General features: G+C 48.1%; 1 pseudogene; it reads right to left on the bottom strand.

Moving 5' to 3' along the window:
• Positions 1-1362: 1362 nt before the first annotated feature.
• LOC100053633 (glyceraldehyde-3-phosphate dehydrogenase-like) lies at positions 1363-2395 on the bottom strand (annotated as a pseudogene).
• Positions 2396-8183: the final 5788 nt, after the last annotated feature.

Here is an 8183-nt window from a genome sequence, read left to right as displayed (position 1 = left end):
GATCAATCCCACTTGGTCATGTGCAATTCTTTTTACATGCTGCTGGAGTTGGTCGACTAGTATTTTGCTGAGGATTTTTGTGTCTGTGTTCATAAGAGTGTTGGTCTGCAGTTTTCTTGTAATGTCTTTGTCTGGTTTAGGTATCAGGGTAATTCTGACCTGATAGAATGAGTTGAGAAGTATTTCTTCCTCTTCAATTTCTTGAAGAGTTTGTGAAGAACTGGTATTAATTCTTCTTTAAATATTTGAAAAAATTAATCGGTAAAGCCATCTGAGCCTGTAATTTTTTAATTAATGCTTCAACCTCTTTGCTTCTTATAGATCTATACAGATTATCTATTTCTTCTTGAGTCAGTTTCTAGAGTTTGTTTCTTTCTAGAAATTTGTCCATTTCATCTAAGTTATCTAATTTACTAGCATACAATTGTTCATATTGTTCCTTTTTTTATTTCTGTAAGGTCAGTAGTAATGTTCTCTGATTTTTGATCCTAGCAATTTGAGTCTTTCAGCTACAATATTTATTTCAAAGTATTTTCTACTTCCCTTGTGATTTCTTTTCTTTGGACCATGGGTCATTTTGGAGTTATTGCTTAATTTCCACACATCTGTGAATTTTCAAATTTTCCTTTTGCCATTTTTTCTTTTAAAGATTGGCCCTGAGCTAACATCTGTTGCTAATCTTCTTTTTTTCTTCTTCTTCTCCCCAAAGCCCCTGAGTGCATAGTTGTGTATTCTAGTTGTAGGTCCTTCTGGCTCTGCTACGTGGGACAATGCCTCAGCGTGTTTGATGAGTGGTGCTGGGTCCACGCCCAGGATCCAAACCTGCAAAACCCTGGGCCACTGAGGCAGAGCGTGCGAACTTAACCACTCGGCCATGGGGCCAGCCCCTGTCATTGATTTCTAATTTCATCTCATATCGTCTCACTTTCGTTTTCAAAAGAAGTTTTGCCTGGGTAAAACATTTTAGGTTACTATTTACTTTTTCTTTCTGTATTTTAAAGACATGGCTCCTCTGTCTTCTGACTTGCATTGTTTCTGACAAAAAAAATCTGCTATCCTTATTTTTGTATTTATTGTTTCTTTTTTTCTCTGGTTATTTTTAATCTTTCTCTTTATCACTTTTAAAAAGCAATTCATGATAAACCTTGGTGTGGTTTCCTTTTTTTTTTTTTTTGGCTGATACAGTGTACTTCATTGATGGTATATGACATCAATCAGGTTTCCTTAAGCCCCTCTCCTTCTCCAAGCAGTCTGGGATGGAAACTGAGTCAAGGACAAGAGATTTCAGTATGTTGAGAGATCGAGTTGGGGGAAGGACTCCCCAGCAGCTGAGGGCCTCTCTCTTTCTCTCATGCTCTTGCTGGGGCTGGTGATCCAGGGGACTCTTACTCCTTAGAGGCCATGTGGACTATGATGTCCACCACCCTGTTGCTGTAGTGAAATTCACTGTCATACCAGGAAATGAACTTGACAAAGTTGTCTTTGAGGGCAGTGCAAGCCTCAGTGTTGAAGGTGGAAGAGTGGGTATCACTGTTAAATCACAGAGACAAACTAGTCCTCAGTGTAGCCCAAGATGCCTGTTAAGGCATCCTTTGATGCCTGCTCTACCACCTTCTTAATGTCATCATATTTGGCAGTTTTCTCCAGACAGCAAGTCAGATTCATGACTGACACATTGAGGGTGAGGACATGGAAGGCCATGCCAGTGAGCTTCTCATTCGGCTCAGGGATTATCTTTCCCACAGCCTAGGCGGCAGCAGTAGAACCAAGGATGACGTTCTGGGCAGCCCCACAGCTGGTCATGCCACAGCTTCCCAGAGGGGCCATCCACCATCTTCTGGGTGGCAGTGATGGCATGGACTCTGGTCATGAGTCCCTCCACAATGCCAAAGTTGTCATGGATGACCTTGGCCAGGGGGGCCAAGCAGTTGGTAGTGCAGGAGGCATTGCTGACAATCTTGAGGGAGTTGTCATACTTCTCATGGTTCATGCCCATCACAAACGTGGGTGCATCTGCAGAAAAGACAGAGATGATGATGACCTTTTGACTCTACCCTTCAAGTCAGCCCCAGCCTTCTCCAAGGTAGTGAAGACCAGTGGACTCTAGAACATATTCAGCACCAACATCACCCCATTTGATGTTGTGGGATCTCACTCCTGGAAGATGGAGATGAGACTTCCATTGATGACAAACTGCCTTGACTGTGACATTCTCAGCCTTGACAGTGCCATTGAACTGGCCATGGGTGGAACCATTCTGGAACATGTAGACCATGTAGTTGAGTTCAATGAAGAGGTCACTGATGACAACAATATCCACTTTGCCAGAGTTAAAAGTAGCCCTGGTGACCAGGCACCCAATATGGCCAAAACTGTTTACTCCAGCCTTCACCATCATGTCTCAGGGACGCAGCTGGCACTGCACAAGATGCAGCTGTCTGTCGAATGGAGAGGAGCAGAGAGCTTGTATAGTTTCTTTACGTTTATTTTGCTTCAGATTCACTGAGTATCTTAGATCTTTCATCAAATTCGGAAATTTTTCACTTATTTTTTTCCTTCAAATATCTTTTTCTATCCTTGTCGCTCCTTTGGGGACTCCAATTACACATATATATTAGGTCATCTGAAGTTGTCTCACAGTTCACTGATGCCATGGTGTTATTAATTTTTTTAATTTACTCTCTCTGTTTTATTTTGGATAGTTTCTATTACTATGTATTCAAATTCGCTAATCTTCTGCCATGTCTAATGTTACATTAATCCATCTAGTGTATTTTTTTTCCCTGAGGAAGATTCGCCCTGAGCTAACATTTATTACCAATCTTCCTCTTTTATTTTTTTTAATTTTTTTTGGTGAAGAAGATTGGCCCTGAGCTAACATCCCTTGCCAATCTTCCTCATTTTGCTTGAGGAAGATTGTCCCGGAGCTAACATTCATACCAGTCTTCCTCCATTTTGTATATGGGATGCTGCCACAGCATGGTTTGATGAGTGGTGTATAGATCTGCACCTGGGATCTGAACCCACAAACCATGTGCCACCGAAGCAGAGCACACAGACCCAACCACTACTCCACTGGGCCAACCCCCCAATCTTCCTCTTTTTGCTTCAGGAAGATTCTCCATGAGCTAACATCTGTGCCAGTCTTCTTCTATTGTGTATGTGGGTCACCGCCACAGCATGGCCACCAACAAGTGGTGTAGGTACGTGCCCAGGAACCAAACCTAGGCTACCAAAGTGGAGCGTGAGAACTTAACCCCTAGGCCATGGGGCTGGCCCAATCTAGTGTATTTTTTATCTCAGACATTCTAATTTTCATCTAGGTCTTTTAAAAAATATCTTCTATATCTCTACTTAACATGGTCACTCTTTCCTTTGTCTTACACATATGGAATATAGTTAGAATAACTTTTACTGTCTTTGTCTCCTAATTTTATCATCTGGGTAATTTCTGGGTAGGTTTCAATTGATTGGTTTTTCTTTTCATCGTGGGTTATATTTTCCTGTTTCTTTGTATACATGCTAACTTTTACTGTCAGACATTGTGAACTTTATTTTCTTGGGTGCTGGATGTTTCTGTATTCTCATAAGTATTCTTGAGCTTTATTCTGAGGTGCAAAAGGTACTTGGTAACAGTTTGGTCCTTTGAGATCTTGCTTTTGTTAGATAAAGCCAAAGCAGCGTGTAGTTTTTACCCACTTCTGAGCCAAAAACTCTTCTGAGTGTTCTACTCCACATCCCATTAATGGTGAGGTTTCCACTCTGGTTTGTGGGAACCAGCACTATTCCCAGCCTGTGTGAGCTCCAAGGATTGCTTTATCTCATCCTTTTGCATGGTTCTTACCCTGCTTTCTGGTAGCTTCCTCACATACAGGCACCGAGCTGAATTACTGAAGAGGTACCCTCTGTCCAGCGGCAGAGTTCTCTCTGTGCGCAGCTCCTTTTCGGTGTCCCCAGACTGTCAGCTTCATCTTCTCTGTGCATGGAGATGGCCAGACGCTGCCTGCCTTCCTCTTACTGTGCTCTGGTCTGGAAACTTTCTCAGGCAGTAAGATGGGGCATTCATACGGCTCACCTCATTTCTTTCCTGACTCAGGAGTCACTATTTTTCATTATCTCGTGTCCAGTGTCTTGAGAACTATTGCTTCATACATTTTTTTGTGAGAATTTCAGTTGTTTTAGATGGGGCTGTAAATCCAGTCCCTGTTACTCCATCCCAGCTGGAAGCAGAAATCCTTACGATCATCTGCTAATTTGTTCAGCTGGCATTTGTCTGGGGAGAGCTTGCTCTTTGCTCACCTCATGCTAGTCTTCGGCTCTCCAAACGCTCCAAACTGTGTGCCCCTTTCCTTTGTCTGGAGTGCTCTTGCCGGTCGTACTTCCCTCCCTCAGCTCAGAGCCCTTCCCTGATTGCCGTGTATAAAGTAAATCGCTCTCTTTTATTTCCCATCACATTTCTGCTTTCCTTTACAGCTTCTTTTACTAGAATGTAGGCAGGAATTTTTGTCGGGCTCTCAGGAACCAGCCCAGGGCCAGGGACATGGTAGCTGCTCAATGACTGTTTATCAAATGAGTGAGGTCTTTGCCTCTTTCATGGTGCTTGTCGTATAGCAGAACTCAGTCAAATTGGGGCTGCTGGGCTGATGGGAACACGGCTCCCTGCCCTAAGAAGGGACACTGGGCCCCTGGACAGAGCCTGCACTCTCCTCAGTGATAACCAAAGGCCCTGCATGCTGGCCAGGGGCGAGCTGACAGGTGGGGCTGACGAGTTCCAGAGCCTCCGGGCTGCGGCAAGCCCGACAGAACCGGACGCTGGGCAGGGGCCAGAGCCGAGCTTCCATGACGTCATCTCCTTCAAGGGCCATGCTCCTCCCTAGGCCCTTGGTGGGGTTTCAGGTCTCACCCCCCCATCTCAGAGCCATCTGCCACCAGGTTCTAGAACTTTCCTGGTTCTAGTCCCAGATCTAGTTGTGTGACCATTGGGAACTATTAGAACACTCAAAGAATTAGAATTTGGCTCCATAAAGGGCAAAGTACTTGGTATGGCCCCATGGTATAGTGGTTAAGTTTGGCATGCTCTGCTTTGGTGGCCTGGGTTCATGGGTTCGGATCCCAGGTGTGGACCTATACCACTCATCAGCCATGCTGTGGCAGTGACCCACATACAAAATAGAGGAAGATTGGTAGAGATGTTAGCTCAGGGTGAATCTTCCTCAGCAAAAAAGAGGAAGATTGGCAACAGATGTTAGCTCAGGGTGAATCTTCCTCAGCAAAAAAAAAAAAAAGGTACTTTGTAAACTGAAAATAAGTAATCACTCCACTGGAAAGAATTTAGGAAGCTTCTGTTCCACACCTCTACTTTTGACAGAGAAAGAGACTGAGGTTTAAATGAAATAATATATGTAGACCACTTAGCACCAGGCTAGAGACTTTGTGGGGGTTTTGTTGTTTTGGTTTTTTCTTTGGTGAGGAAGATTGGCCCTGAGCTAACATTTGTTGCCAATCTTCCTCTTTTAGCTTGAGGAAGATTGTCCCTGAGCTAACGTCTGTTCCAGTCTTCCTCTATTTTATATGTGGGATGCCACCAGAGCATGGTTTGACAAGCAGTGTGCAGGTCTGCAGCCAGGATCTGCACCCACAAACCTGGACCACCGAAGCAGAGCACACAAACTTAACCATTACACCACTGGGCTTTGTGTTTTTATTCTAGCTGTTAACCTCCTGCCTACCTCTGGCTAAGCAACCTGTACCTCAGTGCCTCCTTCCTTCCCGACAGCCCTCCCCCCAATTAGCGGGGTCCTTGATCCATCTGTCTTCAATAAGGACTACAGCTACCATTTTTTGAGCACTTATGAGGTGCCAGGCCATGCACTAAGCACTTTGCATGCATCATTTCATTGTCTTGTCATAGGATGAGATGGGTATTATTGTCCCCGTTTTACCGATGATGAAACTGCGGCATGGAGACGTTAGGTAACCTCCCCGAGGTCCCACAACTAGAAAGTGGCTGAGTGTTTAGACGCCAGAGTGGGAAATCTCCAAGTGTCTAGGCTCTGGCTTCTCTTCCCTTAACTGTTTCTTCTAATAACTTGCATTGCCTGCCAGCTACTCCTCCCTGGGCCTTCGGGGACTTTCTGAGAGTCCATTTGGTCAGTCATTGGAACTGGGCAAGACAGGGTCCCAAACCTCCACCTGAGGGTCTGCCCTGAGGCCCAACTATGAGCTTTCCTGGAGTTGGCAGTGAGGATGTCTCTGAGGTTCAAAGATAATCCCGTGTCAAAAACACAGCCCTGGGGGAAGGCAGGGGGGTTAGGCAGGAGCCCACAGACCCAGCTGTTCCCTCAGCAAGTGTCCTGCCAGCTGGTTCTCTAGGAACGCCCGGTTGTACGGTCCCCACAGGATGGTGGGAGCTGCAGATGCAAGCCAGTGAGTGGGGTCGGCCCTGTGGGAGCTCCACGTGGGCAAGGTCACCTCTGATGGGACTGCGGAGGGGGCTTGGCTTCCCTAGGAGGGAAGGGGACTTGAATCAGCCTTGGAGGACCTCACCCGTTTGGATGAAGGAGAGTCGGGGTGGGATGGGCAGCCTCTTCTGCAGAGAAGCCGGGAGTGCCAGTCAGGCCGTCCAGCCTTTCCTAGTCTCCTCGCCTGTGCCCCACTGTGTGTCCTCACCACAGCCCTCCCTGTGAGGGGTTATTAATGCCACTTGGCAGGTGAGGAAACTGAGCCCATGGTCCACGACTGCAGGCGGGATCTGCTGATGATGAGGAGGATCATTCCAAGGGAGGCCATGGGGGGCTCCTAAGCCTCGAGAGGTCACCTGGGCAATGTGTGGGGTGGAGAAGGAAGCAAGTGGAGGCCAGAGATGGTGCAGAGGCTGCTGGAGCCATCTCCAAGGGCTATGAGGCAGGCCTGGGCCAGGGAAAGAGCCTGGAGACAGAGGCCTGGGTGGGACACGGCTGGGCTGATGGGAGGCGCAGGAGGTCTAAGCGAGAAGCATCTCAAAGATCATCCACCCAACTCACCTATTTCGCATAAGGAAACAGGCCAAAAAGGGAAAAGGGCTGGCCCAAGGTCACATGAAAGGTTAATAGTAGAGCCAAGTTAGAAGGATGCTGAGGAGCTCAAGGACATTCCCACTCAACATGGGGCAGAGTTTCCTCCTACTGTAGACCCCCCTCCCCCGGGGATCAGGCCCCCACCTGAGGTTATCAGGGGTCCCAGTAAGATCCAGCTTCGCTTCTTTCTCACTGTGGGACCCTGGGGCGTCCCCTCCCATTCACTGGGCCCCAGTTTGCTCATGAGGCCATCGGACAAACTGACCGCTATGGCCCCTTTCTGCTGTAAGTGCCTAGAGGAAGACAAGGCTACTCTTCCTTACTCTGGCCCCCCAACCCCCAGTCCAGCCTGACACTGACACGGGGGTGGGGCCGGCCTGCTGGGTCTCACATGCCTGAGGAGTGAGTGCCTGGTCCCGAGGAGGCAACATGATCTGTAAAGGATCCCTGACCCTCTCCTTGTGAACCCTAGAGAGGGCATCTCAGTCATGTGAGGACCACAGGGGGATTAGCCACGCTGAGATGGGAGGCTGGGGAGGCGGCCACCTGGGAGAAAGACTGGGAAGAGGGGAGAGAGGGAAGCAGGAGAGGGAGGACCTCCGGCCTCAAGGGTAGAGAACTGAGCTGCTGGGAAGGGCCCGCAGGGGTCCTGCAGTGGGAAGGTGCCCCAGCCTGGCTCCTTTGGAGGGGTGTGGGGCATGCCACCTTCCCGCCAGCTATAAGTTTCTGAGTGCATAAGCCCAGAGTCAAGGTGAGCAGTTCTGGGGGCCAGGCCAGAGGGGAAGGGGCCTGGGCCAAGAACCCAGGAGAAGGGGAAGGAGGGGTGTGGCGAGCCTGGAGAAAAGAGAAGGGAGGCAGAAGGGAAGGAGTCAGGGCCCCCTGCCTGAGAGCTATGCAGGCAGAAGAAGGGTGAGTGCAGGGGGGTTTGAATGACGCCTGGTCATGATAAGAGTCACTGTCAGGTGTCACATACGGCCCCAGGCACAAGGAGACCTGGCATGGAGGGAGAGAAAACATTAAATTTGGAGCCAGACCAGCCTTAGATGTCAGACCCTTCCACTCACTAGCTGTGTGGCCCTGGGCAGGTCTCTTGGCCTCTCTGAGCCTCAGATTTTAGAACCAAATAGC

Source organism: Equus caballus, chromosome 1 (genome assembly GCF_041296265.1).
Source record: "Equus caballus isolate H_3958 breed thoroughbred chromosome 1, TB-T2T, whole genome shotgun sequence".
NCBI classification, from domain to species: domain Eukaryota; kingdom Metazoa; phylum Chordata; class Mammalia; order Perissodactyla; family Equidae; genus Equus; species Equus caballus.
This window is presented reverse-complemented; position numbering and strand designations above follow the sequence as displayed.